This window comes from Xyrauchen texanus, chromosome 18, assembly GCF_025860055.1.
Source record: "Xyrauchen texanus isolate HMW12.3.18 chromosome 18, RBS_HiC_50CHRs, whole genome shotgun sequence".
NCBI classification, from domain to species: domain Eukaryota; kingdom Metazoa; phylum Chordata; class Actinopteri; order Cypriniformes; family Catostomidae; genus Xyrauchen; species Xyrauchen texanus.
In genome coordinates, this window is record NC_068293.1 from 19,598,574 (window position 1) to 19,625,092 (window position 26,519).

The window sequence follows — 26,519 nt, forward strand, 5'->3', positions numbered from 1 at the left end:
GTTGATTTATTGATAGAAATGCTACAGTGCATTTAGAATTATTAACAATTTGGTAAAAAGGTTATATAGAAAATGTCATGGTATTTTGAAGTGCTCACATAACAATATTGTGCATGTTAATTATCACGGTATACCTTATTATTCAACATCGGCAAATGTCTATATTCGATTACTATTAAGGACTATAAAGATCAATATTGATACTAATACCAAAACCTCTATTAAATAGATTTTTTTTTTCGATTTCTGATGATAAAATTGATAGTTTTAGCCATTTAACATTACATATAAAAGCCATCACTTTATTTGTAGGCCGAAGCAGCAAATTATCAGACATATATTTTGTATTATAATTATTTAAATATATTTTTTATAAATCTATATAAAAAAGTAAAGTCTGCGACTGCTTGGAGAAAATAAATGTCTTGAACCTGAAATTCTTGAAAGAAATGTCGGCATAAGTAGCTAGTTTGGAATAATCTTACAATTATTTCCTAAAAAAATAAGCCGTGAAACTATTATGCTTAAACATTTTATTAATATTTGAAAACCCTTTTTTTCCCACCAAATAAAAAAAAAAAAATTAATAAAATAAATAAAATATAATTTTTTAAATATTTTTTTTAATCAAATAAGCGACCACGAGTCTGCGAATGCATTTGTCTTTCAGTATTACTGCGCATTAAGTTGAGCGGAAGGAGAAATAGTTCCAATCATTGGCTATTTGCTTATATAGTTATTTTTGTCACTTTGAGTCTTATAGAACACAAAATATTTCATAGTAAAGCATGATACAAATCAGTGTCGATATTATTTTATGTGAATATCGATCCTCTGGAGACAACATCAGAATTGAAAGAATCAAACTTTAGGATCAATCCGCCCACCCCTACTCTGTATTCCAAGTCTTCTTTTAGGTCTGTTCCTCATACAAAGGTATTGAATTGCTTCAGAACACTTGAAATATAGAGAACGAGTCATGTTGAGCTCTTTTATGATCCTTGATTCTTTTACACGCTTTCTCAAGCTTAAGAATTTTCCTTTTTGGGTGAACAATTCCTTAAATCTGAACATTGTGTTTTTGTGTGTGAGCAGGAAACAGCTTTACAAGCAGTGTTGTGTAATGTTACTTTTAAAAGTAACTCGTTAGAATATTGCGTTACTCCTTAAAAAAGTTAATTAAAAAGTATTTTAAGTAATTAAGTGTAAAGTGTTACTTTTGCATTACTTTTGTGCCACTTTTTTCTTCTGCTATGCATTCAAGAGACATTACAGGTCATGCTAGCTTTACAACAGTCATGTCAAAACAACATAGTAAACAAACAGATATTTAGAAAGTAGGTCTTCACGTCATATTTATAATAAAGAATCAATAACATTATTTCAACATATATTCATGATTTGTTTTCCATCAACATGGCAGCCAATATGAATAATGAAGTATAACCACTGTCTTACCTAAAGCAGCAAAGTCCAACACTTCAACCTGCATCATGTATTTCATCATGTCAGAATCAACTTCAGATGTTTTTCATAAGTCAGGATCAAATTCAGTGGGTAATGCCAGCCAAACATGTTCAAGGATGTGTCTGATAATAAAATAATACTTTCACATAAGTCATCCCAGTGCAATCTTGTTTTTAGTGCTACCAAAATGTCATAAAAATGGTTTGATTCATGAATAAAACTACTTGTTTATTATAAAACAAAAATGTTGAATATTTTTAGAAACTAAGACATTTTCTCTGCATACACAATCAATGTAGAACGTTGCTCGGAACCACTGACCCAGAGTCAGCTTTTCTCATCCCATTCTCTCAGTTATGGGGAGCTGAAACACAAAGAGGTTTGGCTACATAAATCAGTGAATTGAGTGAGTATTTCACCCTGTGTATCATGACCAGTGGAAGACTAGTCTTATAATCCCTCTGCCTTAACGCATGTTTTAATGCAGTGTGTATTAACACATGAATCAACCACGTATCACTTAACCGATTGTTGACCTCATATTACGGTTAAAACACGAAATGCGCATGCGATTTAGCAAGTTGATTGGCATGCAATGTCTGTAGGCTATCTTTTGCCTGCAAGGCGGGAATTGGATTATAAGACCCATACTCTAGGCCTACATCTGTTGGGTGATAGAGTTTCAAGGTAGGGCATTCCAATTACTCCCATTCATTTAAATAAAAGTGACTCGTCTCTGATAGTCTCTGTTTTCACACTCTATAGAACTACAATGCCCATCATGCACTACATCGCCTCCCCGAAGTTTGCACGCATTTACTCCTGATTTCTCGCAATACAGGGACAGTAGAGGTGTACAAAGCAACACATTACTTTATTTAAAAAGTAACTAATAAAATCATTGCTTCACTTTACTCGTTACTCGAAAAATCTGATCTGATTACAAAACGCACCCAACTTATATTGCGTTACCCCCAACATTGTTGACAAGCTTCAGCAAGCCAAAATGCTAAGAGGAAATCTCACTGGTGCAGAGCACTTGAGTTTGCTCAGCAGTCATGAAGTAGGCCTACTGCAGCAAGCCCTCGAGGGATCTTTCTTCATCTAGGTATGGTCCCCTGCTCAAGCTGTGACAATGTTGACCCAAAAATTTGATGGAACAAACAGAGGCCAAACATTTCCCTGTTATGCTGTTGTGTGAAGACCAAAGGCAACAAGTGTTTCATGTTAAGAGAGGGAAGAGTGATCACATGAGGACCAAATCCATCATTCCATATTTAATCCTTTAGTCACTGTGTAAAGCATGAAGCTCTATGGCGTCATATTTATATCACCAAAACTTGAATTTGAATAAGCCTCCGAATTCATGATCTTGAAAAAAGACTGTAATTTGATGTCATCAAAAATATTTGCTGTTCATTTTAAATATTTGAAAATATTTTGTGTGAATTCACCTAAAAAGTTTTTATTAGTCAAGTGGTGGATTTCAGGTCATGAAATTCAGGTCTCAATTTTCAGGTTGTGTAATACGGGTTGAGAAATTCAGGTGGCAATATTTGTTGACATCCGGTAATGCAAGGAATAACGAGCGTCAATGTAATCCATCTCTCACTTGGACAATTGCAATGCGATGGAAACATCTCAAAAAAGTAATTTTAATGAATTAATTAATATATACAGTATAATACATAAATATCGGTAAATATATATATATATATATTTGCCTTGTAATCAGTAATTTGATTTGCCTTGTTTGCACATTATTAACAATTTTATCTCTCTCTCTCTCTCTCTCTCTCTCTCTCTCTCTCTCTCTCTCTCTCTCTCTCTCTCTCTATATATATATATATAAATTGTTAATAATGTGCAAACAAGGCAAATCAAATTACTCATGTGCACTCGTACATGCCCAGATTACATAATCCCCAGTTGATCCACAACACTGGCCAATCTCAGGGTACATCATCGTAAACAACTCTCATTCAGAAGTTTCAAATGTTTTTGTGTTGTTTTGTGGTCTGATTAAAATTCAAAAAGTTTGTGATCACATCCATATGAATGTAAGAGCTGCTTTTAACTCATGAAGAACACACGAAAAGGGAAAGCAACTGTGACAGTGTTGCAGTCTAGTGGTGTGAATAAAGTCTTTGCTTCATAATCTTATGTGTTGTTTATTGACCAACATTAGTATATACACATAAAAAATATACTGTAAATTGACATTATAGTGCTTTATTATAATTATTTTAATGTTACAATCATGACATACCATAGTCTGGGTGTTATGAACTTATATACATGAATGAACATATATATTTGATACACAGATAACTGAAATGTCTAAATAAAGCAGAAATATATAAGTGTTATATATATCTGTTCTCCCCCTTCATCACTGCTTGATTTGGGTGAAATGAAGCCATGTCTCCTGAAAGATAAAACATTAATGAAAGAAATATTAAATGTTGGCGCTGGTAAGTAAACAGCAGTACCACTTTTTCAAGATTTCTAATAGAAACAAAACTTTTGCTGGATTTTGTCACATCCCTAGCAGCACGCTGTCTGAAAGTAAATGGAATTTTGGTCACAAAAGCTGATCATACAGTGATGTCACATTTAACGGGTCAATTTACCCATGCATAAACATGAATTATTATTATTATAATTATTATCGTTTTTTTTTTTTTTCACGAATCGAGTGTATAGGAAATTCATATAATAATACCTGATTAATAATAGTTACAGGATATGACAAAGAATACTTTATAGGCCTCTGTATTAATAATATTATTTGTGTGTGTGTGTGTGTGTGTGTGTGTGTGTGTGTGTGTGTGTGTGTGTGTGTGTGTGTGTGTGTGTGTGTGTGTGTGTATGCTTAAAAGAAAACGTGAGTAAGAAAAAGACTGACATTTAAGGTTAAATGACTCATGTAATTATCACTTTTGATCTTTTACGCATGCATTATATGCAAAACAAATGAAACTATAACGGAATACAGCTGTCTAATTTTAGTAAGGGGTACAATGCAAATGCACATATTACAGAACAATTCTCTAATCTATATAGATGGAGCCCAGATTTGTATTATCATGAAGGTAACGTGGTCTGCCTGTAAATAAACGTAATAAATAAGACACTGACAAATCATCGTTAGACAAATCTACATATGATGTTAGAATATCCAGAATTTTGATACAAATTTTAAAAAACGCGATTGCATGCTAACTCAAGCAATCCAGACCGATGTGAACAATTAGGAACAGAATGTGTGTTGTATATTTGAAGTTCACTATATTTTCATCCAGCACTAGCACAAATCTGCAAGAGAAAGTGAAATATAATTATAATAAATATTATTAAACAGTTAAGACATGCAACATACTTACACAATGAGTAAAGGCGGCTGTTGTTTCAGTCAGCCATAGGTCTGTATAATTTCACTTATTTAAAGTAACAAGATGTAGATAACTACACGATTCATATTACCTTGGATGTAATAATTCAACACAAAGAATATATATATATATATATTCTTTTTAGATTTATTATTTAATAATTCTCGACTACAATTTTTTTCAGACTTGCAGTTATAATTAGGTAGTTTAATTATTCGTATCAACTGGTAAATGTCCTTTGCCCATATGATTATGAAATTATGTTCTAGATTAATCTTGCTGTTAGGTGAAGGATCCAATTTACTGATTAATTTGATCTTTTCATCAAAATATATTAATGAAACATTATAAGTATCGATTGTCCAAGTGAGAGATGGATTACATCGACGTTCCTTGCATTCCCGGATGTCATCCTCAAATGTTGCCACCTGAATTTCTCAACCTGTATTCAACAACCTGAATATTGAGACCTGAATTTCATGACCTGAAATCCACCACTTGACTAATAAAAACTTTTTTTAGGTGAATTCACACAAAATATTTTCAAATATTTAAAATTAACAGCAAAAATTTTCATTAACATAAAATAACATCCAGTCTCATTTCAAATTCAGTATCTGGTGATATTAAAATGATGCCATAAATCTCAAAGAACTATCTGTGTTTCACTTATAAAACTGGTTCCAACATTCCAGTGATGCCGGAGAGGGATTGTCTCTGTCACTCAAGTTAATTTATGTCATTGCACACAGTTTTGAATATTGAAAAGTGTTGAACTCTGTGGCGAATACAAGTTGAGACAGTCACAATGTCGGTGTAAAAACTGCTTTATTAAAATAAAAGCAGGCAACAGTACAAAACAAGGGCAAGTCCAGAGAAGAATGGTCAGGGTGAGCGTTAGGTCAAAAGCCGGGGAATCAAGATATAAACAAGGGGGCAAATCCGGGAGAGAGTAGTCAAAGGGAGCGTGAGGTCAAAGCTGGGGAATCAATATACAAGCAAGACAAGCGAGAGGTAAAGACAGGGGAACAAGGGGGGCTGGCAAGCTAAGGGGTAAACAAGAGGAGAGCAAAACTAGACGAGACTAGCGGGAGACAAAGACACGGGAAACTAAATACAATAACCAACACCCGTGAAACGGATGTGCTGTGGTATTTATAGGGGAAGGTGCAGGTGTAAACAATGAAAGGTGATGAGACGAGTGTAGGTGGAACGAATAATGGGGTGATTGAGACGAGTGCAGGTGGTCATAATGTTTTGGCCATAGGAGCGTGCATGTGAGCCCGAGGAGAGAGACCTGCTAACGAGCAGGAGATCTCGAGGGAGCAAAACGAGCGTGAGAGCTCGAGGGAGCAAAACGAGCGTGAGAGCTCGAGGGGGGCGGAACGAGCGTGCGGGCTCGAGGGGGGCGGAACGAGCGTGCGAGCTTGAGGAGTGAGTGTGTGTGCGACAAAGCGGGGATGGGGCAGAGGAGCGGGGTTCGTGACAGTACTCCCCCCTCTAAAACGGACGGCTCCTGACGGCCGCGCTCGGTTGTGAGGAAGTGGTGCTGGACGATCCCAACAAACAAAAAAACCCTGAACAGACAACCCACAAAACACACAAACAAAACTGAGGGCAGTCCAAGGGGCACAGAGGGAAATGAGACCATGGGGTCAATGGGCAGTTTCAAGGCAAGGTCAGGGGGAACATAGCGGACAGGCGGGTGGTCGGGAGATCTAGGGGGCAGCCATAGGGCAGAGGCTGGGTCAGGGGATCTGGAAGGCGACTGGAGGACAGGGACTGGGTCTGGGGGTCTGGAAGGTGACCACCGGACAGGAACAGGGTCAGGAGGCCAGGGAAGAAGCCACAGGACAGGGAGAGTGTCAGGGGGCCACCGGACAGGGTCAGGGGGCCAGGGAAGAGCCGTGAAAGGCGGTGCCATCAGAGGCGGCACTGTAGGCGGCTCTGGAGGTGGGGTTCTGGAAGGCTCTGGAGGTGGAGCCGAAGGAGGCTTTAGGGGCGAAGGCCTGAAAGGCTCAGGAGCTGGAGCCAATGGAGGTGGCACCGTGGGAGGTCCCCGAGGCGATGACCTGGCAGCCTCTGTAGTCTCGGGGGGTAGAGCCGTAGGAGGCCCAAGAGGTGGAGCCATAGAAAGCTCTGGAGTCTTTGGGAGCAGAGCCGTGAGGGGCTCGGGAGGTGGAGCCGTGGGAGGCTCTGGAGGGGGAGCCGTAGGAGGCTCGGGAGGCAGAGCCCTAGGAGGCTCGGGAGGCGGAGCCCTAGGAAGCTCTGGAGTCTCTGGGAGTAGAGCCGTGAGAGGCTCGGGGAAAAAGGTTGTGGAAGACTCGAGAGGCTCCAGAGGTGGGGCCCTGGAAGGCTCGAGAGGGGGAGCCATGAAAGACTCTAGAGACGAAGCCCTGAGAGGCTTGAGGGGAGGAGGAGCCCTGAGAGACTCGAGAGGGGAAGCCCTGAGAGGCTTGAGAGGGGGAGGAGCCCTGAGAGACTCGAGAGGCGAAGCCGTGAGAGGCTTGAGGGGTGGAGCCATGAAAGACTCGAGGGACGGAGCCCTGAGAGGCTCGAGGGGAGGAGGAGCCCTGAGAGACTCGAGAGGCGAAGCCGTGAGAGGCTTGAGGGGTGGAGCCATGAAAGACTCGAGGGACGGAGCCCTGAGAGGCTCAAGGGGAGGAGGAGCCCTGAAAGACTCAAGAGGGGAAGCCCTGAGAGGCTTGAGGGGGGGAGCCCTGAAAGACTCGAGAGGAGAAGCCCTGAGAGGCTCGAGGGGGGGAGCCTTAGGAGGCTCGAGAGGAAGAGCCCTGGGAGGCTCAAGGGGAGGAGGAGCCCTGAAAGACTCGAGAGGGGAAGCCCTGAGAGGCTTGAGGGGGGGAGCCCTGAAAGACTCGAGAGGAGAAGCCCTGAGAGGCTCGAGGGGGGGAGCCTTAGGAGGCTCGAGAGGAAGAGCCCTGGGAGGCTCGAGAGGAAGAGCCCTGGGAGGCTTAGTAGGAGCCGCCTTGGGAGGCTCGTGAGGCGGAGGCCGCGAGGGCTCTGAGGGGCGAGCAGAACCCGGCAGAGCCGTGGAAGACTCTGGGGGCGGAGCAGAACCCGGCAGAGCCGTGGAAGACTCTGGGGGCGGAGCAGAACCCGGCAGAGCCGTGGAAGACTCTGGGGGAACCTCTGCGGTCTTGAGCACAAGACGAGACTGGGGAGAAGGGGCCCTCTTCCTTCTCTTACGTCTTCGGCCAACAGGGGACGTGGCCATGGGGACGGTCGAGGCTACAGGTGCTGGCTCTCTGGCCGTGGCAGGCATGGGCGTTGACTCGATGGCCGTGCCAGGCTTCGGGACTGGGGCCGTGACAGGCCTCGGGACTGGGGCCGTGACAGGCCTCGGGACTGGGGCCGTGACAGGCCTCGGGACTGGGGCCGTGTCAGGCCTCGGGACTGGGGCCGTGACAGGCCTCGGGACTGGGGCCGTGACAGGCCTCGGGACTGGGGCCGTGTCAGGCTTCGAGACGGGGGCCGTGGTAGGCTTCGAGACGGGGGCCGTGGTAGGCTTCGAGACGGGGGCCGTGGTAGGCTTCAAGACGGGGGCCGTGGTAGGCTTCAAGACGGGGGCCGTGGTATGGAACGCTGGTTCAGTTTCTGCCTCCCCCACAGTATGGAACGCTGGTTCAGTTTCTGCCTCCCCCACAGTAAACGAGGAACCAGCGTACAGTAGGGCGAGGTCAATAAACTGAGCCAGGTTAAGGGAGCAGCGACCACCAGGCATGAATGATGAGGCTGGCTCATCAAAAATGTCTTTTAGAGCCACCTCATCAAAATTCACCTGGTTAGCCAGGGCACAAAAATCCACAACATAAGCTTCTAAGGTTTGGCTCCCCTGGCGCAAAGCCAAGAGTCGGGCCGCTGGCTCCACAATGTTAAGGGCAAGGTTATAAGTTCCACAACCGCTGCCCTGCATAAACAACCCTTGGCAAGCGCCCGAAGATCCGTCAAACCTCTCAGGGGATTGAAGGCTTACGGCGCTCAGGGATGCGTTGGGCGCATCAATGGGCTCAGGGGCAGACACAGGTGAAACAGGGTGAAATAAGTCAGAAATCGCACGTACCTGTGGCCCCTGCGCCGTGAGCGCTCGGTGATGTCTCCCAACAGTAGATCCTTCAGCAGAGCGTGCAGAAAAAATCCGCTCTAGTGAGCTGCGTGCATCCGTGGGATACATTGTGACTGTCTTCGGTGAGGTTGGTTATTCTGTGGCGAATACAAGTTGAGACAGTCACAATGTCGGTGTAAAAACTGCTTTATTAAAATAAAAGCAGGCAACAGTACAAAACAAGGGCAAGTCCAGAGAAGAATGGTCAGGGTGAGCGTTAGGTCAAAAGCCGGGGAATCAAGATATAAACAAGGGGGCAAATCCGGGAGAGAGTAGTCAAAGGGAGCGTGAGGTCGAAGCTGGGGAATCAATATACAAGCAAGACAAGCGAGAGGTAAAGACAGGGGAACAAGGGGGCTGGCAATCTAAGGGGTAAACAAGAGGAGAACAAAACTAGACGAGACTAGCGGGGGGCAAAGACACGGGAAACTAAATACAATAACCAACACCCGTGAAACGGATGTGCGGTGGTATTTATAGGGGAAGGTGCAGGTGTAAACAATGAAAGGTGATGAGACGAGTGTAGGTGAAACGAATAATGGGGTGATTGAGACGAGTGCAGGTGGTCATAATGTTTTGGACTTAGGAGCGTGCATGTGAGCCCGAGGAGAGAGACCTGCTAACGAGCAGGAGATCTCGAGGGAGCAAAACGAGCGTGAGATCTCGAGGGAGCAAAACGAGCGTGAAAGCTCGAGGGGGGCGGAACGAGCGTGCAGGCTCGAGGGGGCGGAACGAGCGTGCGAGCTTGAGGAGTGAGTGTGTGTGACTAAGCGGGGATGGGGCAGAGGAGCGGGGTTCGTGACAAACTCTTTGGAGAAAAACACTATTTTTACTGTAGGTGCACTTTTTTTTCTTTTTTCCTCAAGGGGAATAAACGAACGTATCTGATCATGCATTCTTTTCTTTGTACTGCTGTAAATCCATTAACTCGCAGATATCTTATGATGAGATCATGATGTCTCATGCAATAGTTCTGGTATGCTGGTGTTTACACAGGTTAAGGTATATTATTTGTTGGTTTTATCAGTTTGGGTGGCTGTGATTATCCATCTTCATTTCTCTAAAATATTAATCCAACATTTATCCAACAAAGCAGTCCAAGTGAATTCACGTTTATTTTATCAGCAGTGGAAAGTAATGGATGTTTATTTAATTATGCATTTATTGTTTTCAATCTTGATTTTCTTTGTTCACGATAGTAAGAATGTTGCTATAACTCCAGTTATGATATTACATTTATTTTTGTTCTGGTCCTGTGTTTCAATAAGTACAATTCAGCATATGGAGGCAAGTGGGCCAGGAATTGAACCACCAACCCTGTGATTAGTGGAGAACCCTCTCTACCACCTGAGCCACAGCCACCCCCAAGCAATGTGTTCTCTCTGGTCCAGAATCTGGTCCATGCAATCAAACTTAAAACCTTTGAAGAATACATGTACAGTATATGTATGTGTGAGTTGTAATTTATTTTTCTTTAAATTTCAGCTAATCCCAAGAATTGAGGAACTAAACAGGATGTGACCTCCAACTAGAGCTATTTTATTTTCAAATTTGAGAACATTTGGAATTTGAGAATTTAGTTTGATCTCTAATTTTATAATGTAAAAAAAAAAATTATTTTGTATTTATATGGATATGTCATGTTTTTCTCGTCAGCTCAGCTACACATGTTTTTGTAGTGAAGAATGGAGTTGAATAATATGGACCGGACTTTGATTCTTGCCTTCCCCAATGGAAATTCCACTCCCATCTTGTGAGCAGAATGCTCTTTGTTTCCTTGTTTGTCTTGATGTCCTTCAAAGTAGTTTAAGGCAAACAGTTCAATTTAACCTGTGCATTTAGTGAATGTTTAATCCCGAATACCAAAAGCATTTGTGATCACCAAGTCAGAGAGACCTTCATAGTGGTAAAGAAGTCAGATACAAGGCCCTTATCTCTTGCTCTGGTAAACACATAGATAGAGTGTCTTGTGTGTGAGAAAAGACGGATAAACTGATGTATTTTCCGTTAACATAAGTTTGTTTTTGACTTCACAGGTAAACCCACCCTACTATGTATGTCTGGTGGAGCTGGTGCCACATCCGGAAACACTGCCAGCTGTAATGAATGTTGCTTATTCACTGATGACAGAGGTTGAGTAGGTACCTGTGCATCTCAGGAAAGAGATAGACGGTTTTGCATTGAACCGTGTTCAGTATGCCATCATAGCAGAGTGCTGGAGGCTTTTTCTGGTTGGTTGAGTCATCACAAAAATGACATAATAACCAGCTAGAACCAGTTATTCATGTAAATGTGTAAGAAAATTATAGTCATGTTTATTTTACATACCTAGCCATCATTGAAGATTCATTACTCAAAGTCTTACTCATAGGTTCTCAGACCACTTAAGTGCATTGACTTTTTCCTACAAAATAGCTTATTAGGCCTTGCACAACTTCAAAATCTTAATTTATGTTCAGCTGAATAAATAAATTCATACACATTTGGGATGGCATGGGGGTGATTAAATGATGCCCACCTGAAACCTTTAAGGCTTTATTATGCAATCATCAGCACTGTCCAGAAGCGCTGCCAACTTCTCTGGGCTCGGTCCCATCTGAATTGGAAAGTTGAACTGTGGAATCGTGTTCCAACGAGTCCACATTTCAAATAGTTTTTTGAAAAGACAGCCATCATGTTCTCCAAGCCAAAAAGGAAAAGTACTATCCTGTTAACAGCATCAGGTAAAAAGCCAGTGTCTGTAATGGTATGGGCGTGTGTCAGTGCCAATTGCATGAGTAACTTGTGAGGACACTATTAATGCAGGAAGATGTAACATTTTTGAGCAACATATACTGCCATACAGATGCCGTATTTTCCAGAGACGTCCCTGAATTTTCCAGCAGGACAATGTCAAATCACATACTGCTTATATTACAAGTGCATGGCTGTGTAAGCAGAGAGTGTGGGTGCTAGATTGGTCTGCCTGCAGTCCTAACTTGTCTCCAATTGAGAATGTCTGACACAGCGCAAAATATGGCAACAAAAACCCCATACAATTAGAGAGCTAAAGGCTTGCATAATGGATGAATGGGGAAAATTCCGCTTTACGAAACTTAAACTTGTGTCTTCAGTGCCCAAATGCTTAATATGTGTCATTAGAAGAAATGGTGATGTTGCACAGTGGTAAATTTGACTGTTCCAACTTGGAGCTTGTTGCAATCATCTGATTTATATAGCGTGTTCAAAGAAACAATTACATTCAAGGTAAATCATCAAATAATGTGCTGTTGACGTGCTTTCAATATAGCACTGGGAATTGGGGTTGTATTGAGGTAAACCCCATTAGTATTCTCTAAACAGGGAAGTTCTATAAATCCAGTACAATTTTGGCTTATGTCTCTCTGTGGATTCTCTCATAAGAAAAGTATAAGCGAAATAGGAGAAAAGAAAGACTGAATAGAGGCCCGATTGTATTTGTTGTAACATTTACAACCTTATCACAGTAGGTTTATAGATGTTCAATTTGGAGAAAAAAGAACAATGTCTTTTCAGTGTTTCTCTTGAAAGAGATTCAAAACAGTCAGCTTGTCTTTCTCCTCACACTGGTGGTTTTGTCCCAGGCTGTACAGTACACCTGTGTTACAGTGTATCAAATGAACATAGGGTAGAATGGGGTGATCCACTTTAAAAAGCAAGCCCTTTTTGGCTCTGCTCACAAATAAAAACAAAAAACCAAGTCAAGAAAGCACTTCCACAAACAAAGTATTCCTTACTTTGAACTGGAAGAGTCACAACTCTAATTCATTTTCAGCAGCAGAAATAGTTTATTTTAATCATTTAGCCAAATAAATCACATCTAAGACAAAACACTACTGTTTTTTTCTGTCCAGGGTATATTATGGCACATTCAAGATTGTAATGACGATGATTCATAGTGACATTAATAGCGTGTATCTGGGTATTATGGAGCATATACTGAGCATATGGATGTGTTGTGAAAAGTTGTCAGAATATTATAGGCAAGGTAAGTTTATTTATATAGAATATTTCATACACAGTGGTAATTCAAAGTGCTTTACATGATGGAAAATATACATCAACAAGAACAAGAACAAGAAAATTAAAAAAATGAAAGAAAGTCATAAGAATTTAAAACTATGTTTGGGGCACCCCTTCAGTGGAAACTATATGAATGGGAAAGTTCGGCGAAGGAAAGGCTCAAGAAACCCCAATCCTAACCGTAATGGTAACTTAGTGCTGTGCATCAGTGTTACTAATAGCTCCTATCAGTTTGTGCTGTGCTTCAGTTTTTCCTATTTTGGTGAAATCATGGTTTGGTTGAAATATGGCTACAGTGCATCTTCTAAACTGTTTTTATTGTTTGTTCCTTGAGGTCTTTTGTTGGTTCAGGGTAAAGGCCAATTCTCTTCAGCTTCCCACAGTATTTAACACTCTGACAGAACAGATTGTCTGTTGACCATTTTATTCAGCATAATGCATGGAGAGTTTAAGCATTTAGGCATGTATATCTCTGACCTCTAATACACTACAAAAAAATATTTTATGATTTTCACATTTCAATATTCTTTGGTCTTACCCATTATTGTGTTGGATGACTAAGAAAATTTGGCCTGTGTGTTACCTCATATTTATACCCATGTGAAACAGAAAGTTATGGCTGAACAATTTCATGTTCCTAGTTCCTAGTAAATATGAATGGGAATATACTTCAGATATATTTTACTCATAAGAATTTCTAGTGGTGCCAATAATTGTGGCAAACGTGTTTTGGAGAAAACATATTTAATCGTGAGATTTTTCCCCCCATTTCAATTAGTTTAATTCAATTAAATGTTAGATTTTTGTGAATATTTTAAATGAAAAATCAAAGAGATAACCAATAAAGACATATTTTTCACAGCCTTCTTTGCTCATATTTACCAAGGGTGCCAATATATTTGGCCACAACTGTACCCCAGAAAATCAAATCCAGGGGCAAATATTGCCCCTAAATATAAAAGTAAATGTCTGACACTGGAATCAGTACGTTTTATAATCCTATTTGTGTCTCGTTAATTGATTTAATTTCTTAACAAGGTATATTTTTGTACTTAGGGAGGTTTATTATTATTAATATAAACTGTTTATATATATTTATTTTTATGTTTATTTATTTTTACCAACAAGCCCAGGAGTTTAAATCTAGGTGAGAAGCATCAGCGATTTGAGGACAGAAATTCTTATGGATTTAAACCCAGATTGTGACCATGGGACTGTCCCTGACATCTGCATGTTTTGGATAACATGCTACATGACAAAAAAAAAAAATGTCACCTTTCTTGTTGTAAACACATGGTCTCGAATAAATTCTAAAGAATCTGCTTACATAGCTGTTGAAAGTTTACATCTGGCCAAGCAAGAATTTATGTTGTTGAACCAGTTAAATCAGCACATAAACTGGTCATTGCAAACTGATAAGTTTTGTTTGTGATAAATAAAAAGAGTAATTCTAGCAGCTGGTATAGTTAATAATTGTATAAATATAATTTCTAGTCACTTAAGTGATGTCTTAACTGATGCTGTTTAATCTTTTACAGTGTGCCAATTAGCACTGTTCTGGCCAATTTGAAAGGTCTTGTTTAACATGTTTTATTTGAGTTTATTAAGCATGTTTAACAGTGCTAAATAATGAGATTTGATTTAGCAATCATTTTGCTTTTTTTTTGTGCAAAGTTAGCATGCATTTGTTGTTGTGTATAATACCATAGCTGTAATCCAGTTTGAACCAGTGTGTAGGTAATTAAACAAGCATCTCTTTAGACTTTAAACTAATGTTTCAACCACCACTGATATCACTCAGCATGTCAAAAATATGTACAAAAGACCATGGAATTCTTTAAATTCCTTAGCTAAATACATTAAATTCCTTGCTGTATTTTGCCTGGGTGCATTTGTGCATTGCCTTTTTTAAATATAGTAGCTGTGTCATCTTACATTGTTCCATCTTTACATTATTAACGGAAAGGACAGGTGAGGTTTTGGAATGTCATTTTTCTTTTTTATAGGGATGGACATCTAAAGGTTGGACACTTCCCCAAAAAATAGATTTGTAGCTCAAATCCACTCTTGCTTCCTCTCAGAGTTCAGGTGGGCCCTTTGAGAGAGAGCCAGCTTTGGAAAGTAGAGCGGCTGGGAAAGCTAATGGTTGACTGTGGCGATTACCACAGAGGAAAGGCCTCTTTTCACGGTTTCCCCAGCCATCCCGTCGCCTGGCGACGCCAAGATAACAGCCTCGTTGTTGCCCACAAGAAATGAACAAAGACCACCCTGTCCCCCTCCCCCACTACCCAGTCTGTGTCCAAGCTTTGATTTCAGCATGGTCAGGCAGCAGGTATCTGTAGCAATCTGAGTGCAAAGTGGGCCCAAAGCCTGCCACAAGCACCGTTACCTTCCCCTGCCATACCATCCCATTGTTCTGAGCACACAGTGTTAAATGATAAGAGAAACCCAATACAGTGGGAGCGACTTTTGTGCTCTTTGGATGGGATGAAAAGTGGGGACAGCCTGTTTTACCCTCAATCAGTTGTACCAAAGAAGGAAGCTGTAATTTTAGGCTTAGGAGTTCAGAACATCAGCAAACCAATTTTTGAATATTTTTCTTTCATCCAAGCCTATGATACAGTCTGACTAGCCAAATGAAGCTCTCCTTCTTTTTGTCCAGGATGGTGTCATCTCAGTAAAGGACGTTGATCTGGGGCCTAGGCATGCGCTATGCTTTTACAGGTCCCATTGAAACCATACATCTCAACGCACCAGAAGGCAAGCTACTTCTTAACCCATGCTATATCAAAACCATGCCATAATAAAGCTTATATAATTAAGCACTGAGAAGTTTTTGTTTTCAATATAGATGGTATTGGTATGATGCTTGTGACAGTGAAAGAGAAGTCTTTAAAAATCTGTTATTGTTTTCAATTACCACCCTCCTCCCATGATTTGCATGCACTAATGTGGGTGTGTATTATACACTGAGAGAAACTAACACGCACATATGTGTGTAAATGTGCGTGTGTGTGTTGAGTTCTCATGTTCATGATGAATATCAGAAGGCAGTGTGGAATCTGTACAATGATCTTGCTCCCTCCCATGAACCCTGCTCTGCCATGTGAAACCTATACTTATTTTTGATGATGAAGGATGAATTTCAATCATCAGTCCTGCCTCCTTGTATTGCAAGTGAGGTGTTACAGTAGTTACACTGTGGTGATAAAGCCACCTGTAAACAGCAGGCAGCAGACTTTCACCCTTGTTTCTTCTGTTACGTTAATGGTAGGTTTGTTCTTCCAATTTGTAAGGAAAGAACTGTGACTGAACTTTCACTGGTGCACATCTTATCTGCTAAGAGCTTTCTGAAAGCACTCGTGCCCTTCTGATGAGGAGCTACTCACGTCATGCTTGAAAATTCTACTTGCTGAGTCATTTGGGACACAAACAGTTCCACATTGATGTTTTACTCTTTTTGTATATAAGTTTCCTGTTAACTTAATGTGCATTTTATAGTTTTACTAAATTGATTCTGTGACTGCCTAACTGTTTCTCTAATATGTTATTTTGTGCTTTAAAATAATTAGATAAGAATCTACTGTGATTTTACTGTATTATTGACATGCAAAACTGCAGATTTATTGGATCTGCTTTCTTTTTTGTCTGTTCAGGTATGGGAAGACTATCTCCTGTGCTACAGTGAGGGCATGAAGAGAGTTCTTAGTTATTTTGGGCCTGTCCCAGACTTTTCTGGAGAGGCTGCAGCTAGAATCACAAAAGTATGATCATTGTGTTCTAATTTTATTCTTACACAAATACTCTAAAATTATGAAAATCAGAAAGTTCAGAATAATTATATTTATTTTTGTTATCATTTCAAACTGAAATTAAAATGTAATCACCCACTTTAGGATATCTGTGAGCTGATCCCTGGTGAGCAGGAGTACCTTGCAGCCAGGAGAGTGAAAAGAGATCAGCTGCTGATGGGTCTGGCTAAACTGAAGAAATTATGCAACCTCATAAAACACTACATAAGGGGTTCTCAACAGGGGCATTCAAAGGATGCCAGGGGGCACTGAGAAAGGGATAGGGTAAGGGAATGAAGTAAGGAAGCATTCATAAAAAAAGGTTGAGAACCACTGCTTTACATGAATGGGAGATTCATAAACATCTGAGCCAAAGTTGTCCTTGTGTTTTTGAGAAAACAGACAATTGAAGGATATCCCTAGTGAGCAAAAGCATGTTACACTATATACAGCATATATATATATATATATATATATATATATATATATATATATATATATATACACACACACACACACACACACACACTGGCAGCCAAAAGTTTGGAATAATGTACAGATTTTGCTGTTTCAGAAGGAAAGTGGTACATTAATTCACCAAAGTGGCATTCAACTGATCATAAAGTATAGTCAGGACATTACTGATGTAAAAAAACAGCACCATCACTATTTGAAAAAAGTCATTTTTGATAAAATCTAGACAGGCCCCATTTCCAGCAGCCATCACTCCAACAGCTTATCCTTGAATAATCATGCTAAATTCCTAATTTGGTACTAGAAAATCACTTGCCATTTTATCAAACACGGTTGAAAGCTATTTGGTTCATTAAATGAGTGTTTGTTTGTTTGTGAGTTGCCACAGTGCGCAATAAAATGGTATGTCTTAAGATCAATATTAGGTCAAAAATTGAAAAAATAATCAGCTTTCTCTAGAAACTCATCAATCAATAATTATTTTGAGGAATGAAGGCAATGCTTGAAATTGCCAAAACAAAATTAAGATTTCATACAAAGGTGTAAACTACAGTCTTCAAAGACAAAGGACAACTGTCTCTAACAAGGACAGAAAGAGATGTGGAAGGCCAGATGTACAACTAAACAAGAGGATAAGTACATCAGAGTCTCTAGTTTGAGAAATAGATGCCTCACATGTCCTCAGCTGACAGCTTCATTGAAGTCTACACATTCAACACCAGTTTCACGTACAACAGAAGAATTGCAAAGAAAAAGCCACTTCTGAAACAGAAATACAAAAAGAAAAGGTTAGAGTGGGCAAAGAAACACAGACATTCACATCTATAGCAAGTGCTACCGGAAGTGTGGGGTAAAATGTCACCTGAGTATCTGGACAAACTTGACAGAATGCCAAGGATCTGCAAAGCTGTCTTTGGTGCACATGGAGGATTTTTTGATGAGAACTCTTTGAAGTAGTTTAAGAAGTTGTAAAAAAAAAATTCCAAATTGTAATAGTAATTTTTCATGTTATTAATATCCTGACTATACATTGTGATCAGTTGAATGCCACAACAATAAAAGTACCAATTTCTTTCCATAAGAGCAAAATCTGTACATTATTCAAAACATTTTGGAGGCCAGTGAATATGCATATATACACTGATTAGCCACAACATTAAAACCACTTGCCTAATATTGTGTAGGTCCCTCTTGTTCCACCAAAACACATCTCAGAATTGCTATTCTTCTTACCTCAGATGTACAGAGCAGTTATCAGAGTTACTGAATATATATATATAAAGCTAACCTCAAAATATTCATGCATTGATCTTCAATTAATTATGAACTGAAATTTCATATATTATGACAAGAAAACTACCAATATTTGTCTTTTCATCATTCAAGTCTTCAATTTGTATCAAATATTTGTTTCATTGGAACAGTTGAAGTACTTTTTTGCCTATGGTAAATGTATTGTGCAAATCACATATAAATGTGGAAAAAACACCACATAGAGTGATTGACTCACCTAGAAAATTTTAATGTAGCCTTTTGGCATATACGCTCAATTAAAATCCGTAATTTTGTATTGTGAGTGGCCGTTTACACAAAAACGTTTTCAACTGAAAACTTTTTATGCGTTTTGGCTGTTCGTTTACACCAGTGGTTCTCAACCTTTTTGAACAAATGCCCCCTGACCTCTTCATGATCCTCTTAACGCCCCCAAAAAAAAAAAAAAACAAAAACAAAAACACTTCAGAAATACTATTACAGCCAAACAATTGCAACACTGATACCTGAAGCCTGAGTTTTTGGAAAAAAAAAAAAACTGAAACAGAAGTTTCTTATTGTATTTAAACTACATGTAAAAGCCTCAAGTTGAGTAATATTGTGTTTGGAAAAAAATGCAAAAACACATGGATTGTTTGAAAGGTATTGCAAATGTATTTAGAAATTCAAACAAATTCAGGCTCACACACACATTTTTTTAAGATGAACCAATCACATGAACGATAACGTAACTAACCTAAATGGCCAATGAAAAAGCAGCGGTCGTTTGCGCACTCAATTAGGCAATATATACTAGGCTTCAAATTTGAATAGCCTACAAACGGTCATTTGATTTCAAATGACGAACAAAGATCGACAACAGCTCGGCCACCTGAACTGAACCGAAGAAAAACGACGTCAAAAACAGCCACTTTTTTTTATTAATTACGGTCATTAGTGTGAGCCCTGAGCACTAATTATGCGCCTAATTATGTATTCCGCGTTATGTACAGAAAAAGCCGGTGAAAGCGTGCCTCTATTTTGCGCTGAAAATTCTCCGCCTCTTAAAAGCATGTGTAACTTAGGAAGCGGCTCTCCTGGCATATCCTCCTGGTGAAGTGGCAGCAGTAATCCGAGCAAGACGAAGACATAGGCTAAGGAGAAGAGCTGAAAAGATTTTTGCGAAGGCCGCCTGTTGAGTACCTCTGAGTAACGCCCCCCATTTGTGCCTGAGCGCCCCTCTCTCTGCTGCCTCCTTCACACCGCCCCCCAACACTGTCCAAATGCCCCCTAGGGGGCGGTACCGCCCCCGTTGAGAAACGCTGGTTTACACGAACACGGCATTTGGGGCCTGAAAACGCAAACTTTTGAAAACGGGTTTCAAAGTGTAAGTTTTTGAATACGATGCCGTTATCGTCTCCGTGTAAACATACAAAAACGACTCGGTTACTAGCGTAACCTCGGTTCCCTGAGAGGAGGGAACGAGTATTGCGTAAGTAGCTTACGCTATGGGAAAACTCCGTTTCTCGAGAAATATTGAAGTCTTTATGTAAAACGCATTGCAGCTGCACAGCAGACAGCGATGAGCGAGGCAGCTCGGTCATTGGCTGTGCCGCGGCAACTGCTCGAACCAATGACGGGGCAACACTGAACGCGCGACCAATGGGCGCTACTCGCGTTCGCTAGCTCAGAGCCTGCCGAAATTAGCATAGGCAGGCTATATAATGGGCACCCGTCATGCGAAGTTCCTTTAGGTTCAATCGACTGAAGCTGAACTGACCAAGCACAATCACGGCAGCTTACGCTAATACTCGTTCCCTCCTCTCAGGGAACCGAGGTTACGCTAGTAACTGAGTCGTTCCCTATCGAGAGGTCTCTCCTATTGCGTAAGTAGCTTACGCTATGGGAACACCATGTAAAACGCCGTGCGTGCTGACTTCAGCTCTATAAAACCAGAGGCAGGTGCCTGAGCTTTAAAGCAAAGTGATTATTCCCGAGCCGACCAACGGCGAGCTATATACTGGGATATTACAGAGCGTCCTTGCCCAAGGCTGGGCTCTTTGTACAAACACAAGCACACATCTTATGTACTGAGCTTTTTATGTACTGGTACGCATAATAAATCCTCTAAGTCGGTCAGAGACGGACCTTATAAGGGAGGAGGTGATGCCCAGCATACACACACTCTATTCCATTCTATAGTCAGGCTGATAGAATGTTGGAATGCAATGAGGGGACCTGTAGGTTATAAAACCTGATAAATGTCGAAGGCAAGGCCCAGCCTGCCGCCGCACAAATATCTTCAATGGGTATCCCACTCGACCACGCCCACTCGAGTAGAGTGAGCTCGTAGAGTGAGCTCTGATGCCTAAGGGGCATTGAAGGCCCTTGGCTTCATAAGCCAGCGCTATAGCATCCACTATCCAGCGCGATATTCTTTGCTTTGAGACAGCGAGACCCTTAGTTCGGCCGCCAAAGCATACGAATAATTGTTCCGTCTGTCTGAACAGGGCAGAACGTTCCAAATATACTCTGAGCGCCCTGACCGGGCAGAGTAAATTTGCGTCGCCTTCGTCTGCTGGGGACGATAACGCTGCCAGAGATATCACCTGTGCTCTGAAGGGTGTAGAGAGCACTTTAGGAATATACCCGTGCTTCGGCCTAAGGACAACTCTGCAGTCGTTAGGTCCAAATTCCAGGCAAGCAGCCCTTGATGACAGCGCGTGCAGGTCGCCCACTCTTTTAACTGAAGCGGCGCCAGCAAGCGCCGGTTTTGAGCGGAGCTGCTTAAGGTGCACGGTTCGGAGAGGTTTGAGCGGGGCACCCTTGAGTGCGTCCAGGACCGTGGCCAGGTCCCAGATCGGCACCGAAGGTGGGCGAGGAGGGTTCATCCTCCTAGCGCCTCTTAGGAAGCGAGCGATCAGATCGTTTTTCCCTAATGAATGTCCTTTATCAGGATTGTGTGACGCCGCTATGGCAGCCACATAGACTTTGAGCGTGGAGGGTGTGCGGCCTGCCTCCAGCAGCTCCTGCAAAAAGGCGAGTACACTTGGTATCTCGCACGTTTTGGGGTTCAAACTCTTGGTATCACACCAGTCACTGAACACTTTCCACTTTCGGGCATACAAGCGCCTCGTAGAGGGCGCTCGCGCCTCAGTAATGGTTCTCAAAACTCCACTGGTTCCTCTCGGGAACCCGTTGAGGGGCCATGCATGGAGGGCCCACAGATCGGGGTGGGGATGAAGAATCATCCCGCTGGCCTGTCCGAGGAGGTCTTGCCTCAGCGGAATCGGCCATGGGGCAGATTGCATCATCTGTATCAGTTCTGGAAACCACGTCTGGTTTTCCAGAGTGGGGCTACCAGGAGCACTGCACATTTCACCTCCCTGATCCGACTGATGACCTGAGGTAGCATCGCGATCGGGGGAAAAGCATACAAGGGGCGGCTCGGCCAAACTTGGGCGAGGCGTCCGTGCTTTTGAGGAGAACAGAGGGCAGTCTGGCGTTTTCCTTGGAGGCGAAGAGGTCGACCTCTGCCTCGCCAAAGGTTTGCCATAACCACTGAACCGTCAGAGGGTGGAGAGACCATTCTCCTGGGAGAACCTTGTCTCTGGATAGCATGTCCGCTCCTTGGTTCAGGACACCTGGCACGTGCGCTGCCCTTAGCGGCGCAGGTGGTGTTGTGACCATAGGATGAGCTCCTGGCCATAGAGTGCAGGGAGCTCGACCTGAGTCCACCTTGGCGATTTATATACTGAAACTACCGTCATGTTGTCCGTTCGGACCAGGGCGTGTTCATTTTTAGGTACGGAAGCAGGGCTCTGAGAGCCAAGGCGACCGCTTTCATTCCAGACAGTTTATGTGTAGAGCTTTTCCGGGTTTGACCAAAACCCGGAGACAGGCCTGCCCTCGTAAAGGGCCCCCCATCCTATTTTGGAGGCATCTGTCATGATAATTTTTCTCCACGTACTCACGCCCAGACTCACGCCGGTTTGATACCAGTTGATGGCTTTCCAGGGCGTCAGGGCTTTTATACAGCTGTGATTCGCTCTGATCAAAAAGTGGCCCGAGCGCCACGCGTGAGTGGGGACACGGCTCTTGAGCCAGCGCTGGAGAGGACGCATGTGCAACAATTCTAGCTGGAGTACAGCTGATGCCGAGGCCATGAGGCCGAGCATTATTTGAAATCGTTTGACGGGGCGTGCGCGCCCGTTCTGAACGATGTTGCAAGGCGTCGAATAGAGAGCGCGCACTCTGATGAGAGGCGCGCTGTCATCTGCACTGAGTCTAGCACTATTCCCAGAAAAGAGATATTCTGGCTGGGGGATAGCACGCTCTTTGCAAAATTGATTCTCAGACTCAGGCATTCTAGATGGCTGATAATCCAAGATCTGTGCGTCATTAACTGGTCCTCTGATTGTGCTATGATTAGCCAATCGTCGAGGTAATTCAGTATTCGCACTCCCGCTGTCTCAGGGGAAAGTGCCGCGTCCATACATTTTGTGAATGTACGGGGGCCAATGATAGGCCGAATGGTAGTACTGTGTACTGGTATGACTGTCCCTCGAGCGAATCTCAGAAAGGGCCTGTGATGAGGCGCTATCGAATGTGAAAGTAAGCGTCTTTCAAATCCACTGATAGAAACCAATCCCGGGCGAACTTGCGCGAGGATATGTTTGGTTGTTAACATTCTGAACGAGCGAATCATTAAAGCTTTGTTCAGATGTCTGAGATCCAGGATGGGGCGAAGGCCACCGTCCTTTTCGGGATGAGAAAATAGCGGCTGTAAAAACCCGCCTCGCTCAAAGAGGGAGGAAAAGTTTCTATAAGCCCTTCTCTATCAGTTTGAGCACCTCGGTGCATAGAACATGTGACACATCTTTTCTCACTTTCGTCTCGACCACCGCTGAAAAGCGGGGTGGTCTGCGGCGAACTGAAGTGAGTATCCGTGTTTTATTATGTTCAAAACCCATTTCGGCATGTCGGGAATTTTTTCCCAGGCTTCTGCTCGCACAGATATGGGCTGAATGCTGGCTGGGGGCGTGTCGCTGTGACGTATGGGCCCCACCGGCAAATCGCTTTGTGCTAACACAGAGTCTACGGCTCTCAGAGGCGCAGGTGCACGCTGAGCAGCCGTATTGAGTGCCGAGTGCAGGGGTGCGTGTGAGAGTACAGGCACGTGCGCTATCTCCGAGATGCTCACAGCATTAGTCGGAGAGATGCTTGAAACTGTATGAACAGTGTTTTGGGGCGGGGGTGCATACATCATAATAGGCACGCGCGCCACATTCATAAAGCTTTCCGCATTTAGCGGGGAGTTTCTTTGCTCGCACATTGCATCTGTGATGCTTGCGGCATGAAATAGAGAGCTGTTTGAAACTGTATGGGTAGCTGTGTGTAGGGGTGCGTGCAGTACGGCAGGCACGCACCCCTACACTTATAGTATTTCCCGTTTTTACTGGGGAAGTGTTTATAACTGTGGGAACAGTGCTTGTGTGTAGTGGTGCATACATGACAATAGGCACACGATCTACATTTTTGGGACATCCAGCCTGAACTGGGGAGGTATTTGGCACTGTTTGGACAGTATTGATATGTGGGAATGCGCACTTTAGTGTGGACATGTGAACCCTTAGTGACACAGGCAGAAAATGACTCTTTTCGTGATTTCTGTGTGTCGCCGTAAAAGCGGCGTTTGATTGCAGGTGAGCGAGTTTTATGACTGGCCCATTGACTGCTGTATAGACATTTCCAGCCGCCTGTAAGGGGACTGGGTAATGTTTTAGATGTTTGAGAGAGAGCGGTCCGGCTTTTGTGAGACACGTACTCTCTCTTTTTCTTCCTGTTGCTAGGAAGACTTACGAGGCTCCATGTTCAGAGTGATTCTGGGCCGAGGACCTCGTTGCTTCGTCGCGGCTTTCTTCGGCCAGCGGAACGCGAGCGGCGTCGAGCGTCCTTTTCAGGTCTGCTCTTCGGCTGGGAGACGGGCGGCTCTGCCTTGGCTCGCTGCTGCTGCTGGGGCGGTTTCTGAGAGCGAGCTGGAGCGCTTGGGCAGGAAGTGATGCATAGCTTGCGAATCCTTCCGAGCCTCAGTGAAGCGCTCAGTGAATTCTCTCACCGCCGGTCCGAACAGGCCGCTTGGAGTGACAGGCGCATCAAGAAATGGTGCCTTATCCGCGTCCTTCATCTCCGTTAGCGTTAGCCACAGATGGCGCTCAAGGATGGTCAAATTAGCCATGGCCCGGCCGATGGATTGGGCGGTGGCCTTTGTGGCTCGCAGGGCTACGTCCGTAGCGCTGCGCAGGTCCTTGAAAGCCTCGGGTTCAGGTCCAGACTCGTCCATGGTGCGGAGGAGTTTGGCCTGAAAAACTTGTAGGACCGCCATCGAATGCAGCGCTGACGCAGCTTGGCCGGCGGCGGCGTATGCGCGACCGGCGAGAGCTGAGGTGGTTCTGCAGGGCTTCGAGGGGTGAGAAGCTCTGGCCTTCCATCCAGCGGTGGAGGGCATAGATGGTTGGCCATGGTCTCCTCGAGGGGCGGAGTTGCCTCGTAGCCTCTTTCTCTCGCGCCGTCCACTGAGGAGAGCGAGGAAGAAAAAGAAGGCTTTAGGCGAGCAGAGTGCGGGGCTTTCCACGACTTTGTGAGCTCGTCGTGGACCTCAGGGAAGAAAGGAGAGGGTCTCTGTCGGGGGCCTGCCGGCACCCTGCAGGAACCACTCGTCCAGCCGGCTGCTGGGCGGGTTCTTCCGGGGAAGACCAGTCGAGCCCGAGGTCTTCCACGGCTTTTGACAGGATCACGGACGATTTCCGAGTCCATGCTGGTGCCAGCGCTCGTGTAAGCTGATGTCGATGGCGCGGGGTCGAGCGAGCCCGGCCAGTCGTCGGATGCAGCGTCAAGAGAGAGGCTGTCATCCTTTCCATCGTCGTCCCTGATGTGCCGAGCGAGGCGAGACCCACCGCTTTGTTGGAGGGGTGCAGGTCCGCCTCGTGAAATGGACTGGCGGCTGGGAGATTTCTGGTAGCGGTGATGCACGCGGGGACTGGGCCGGCGTGACGTCACCGAAGTCGGCGTGCTCTGGCAGCCTCTGTGAGCGGCGCTTTTTCTTGCGCCGCTCGAACGGAGGTGGCAGCACGGTGGAAGCCGGCTCGTTTGCGGTGAAAACGGCAAAGCGAGCACGCAGCTCGGCGAGGCCCAAGGAGTCGCATTCGGGGCATCCGTCCTGAATGAAAGCAGCTTCTGCGTGGTCCAGACCCAGGCAGCGAGTGCAGATGATGTGCCGATCTCCATCGTGAAGAGGGCCTCTGCACGAGGTGCAGGCTGAAGGCATTTGAAACAACGCCTTGGAAAATTACTCTTTTACTTTTAAAAGCGTCGCGGGGGCGAGCGCTTGCAGTAAAGGATATGCGATGCGCGCCGGATGGCGTAGCAGAATGCTTCGAAGGTGGCTGAAGGCGCCGGCGTCCTCTTAGCAGTCCCGCTGTAAGCTTGTCAACGGCGGCGAAAGACTCCAACAATCCGGAGGATCCAGCGAAGAGAAGGTCTTCGCTGAAGGAGATTAAATCTAAAGGAACTCGCATGACGGGGTGCCCATTATATAGCCTGCCTATGCTAATTTCGGCAGGCTCTGAGCGCGCGAACGCGAGGCACGCGCCCTTTGGTCGCGCGTTCAGAGTCGCCCCGTCATTGGTTTGAGCAGTTGCCGCGGCACAGCCAATGACCGAGCTGCCTCGCTCATCGCTGTCTGCTGTGCAGCTGCAATGCGTTTTACATAAAGACTTCGATATTTCTAGAGAAACGGAGTTTTCCCATAGCGTAAGCTACTTACGCAATAGGAGAGACCTCTCGATAGGGAACGCGAATTTGTGAAAACGATGACGTCATGCGCACGCGTATTACGTGTTCAGTCTACAGGCATGAGCGCGAGTTCAAAACACACACACACACAAAAAAAAGTACTTCAAAACAACGCGCGAGACA

At 43.7% G+C, this 26,519-nt stretch overlaps 1 pseudogene; it reads left to right on the plus strand.

The window, feature by feature from the left end:
• The first annotated feature begins 4,556 nt into the window (after positions 1–4,556).
• LOC127658794 (lambda-crystallin homolog) lies at positions 4,557–17,090 on the plus strand (annotated as a pseudogene).
• The last annotated feature ends 9,429 nt before the right edge of the window (positions 17,091–26,519 follow it).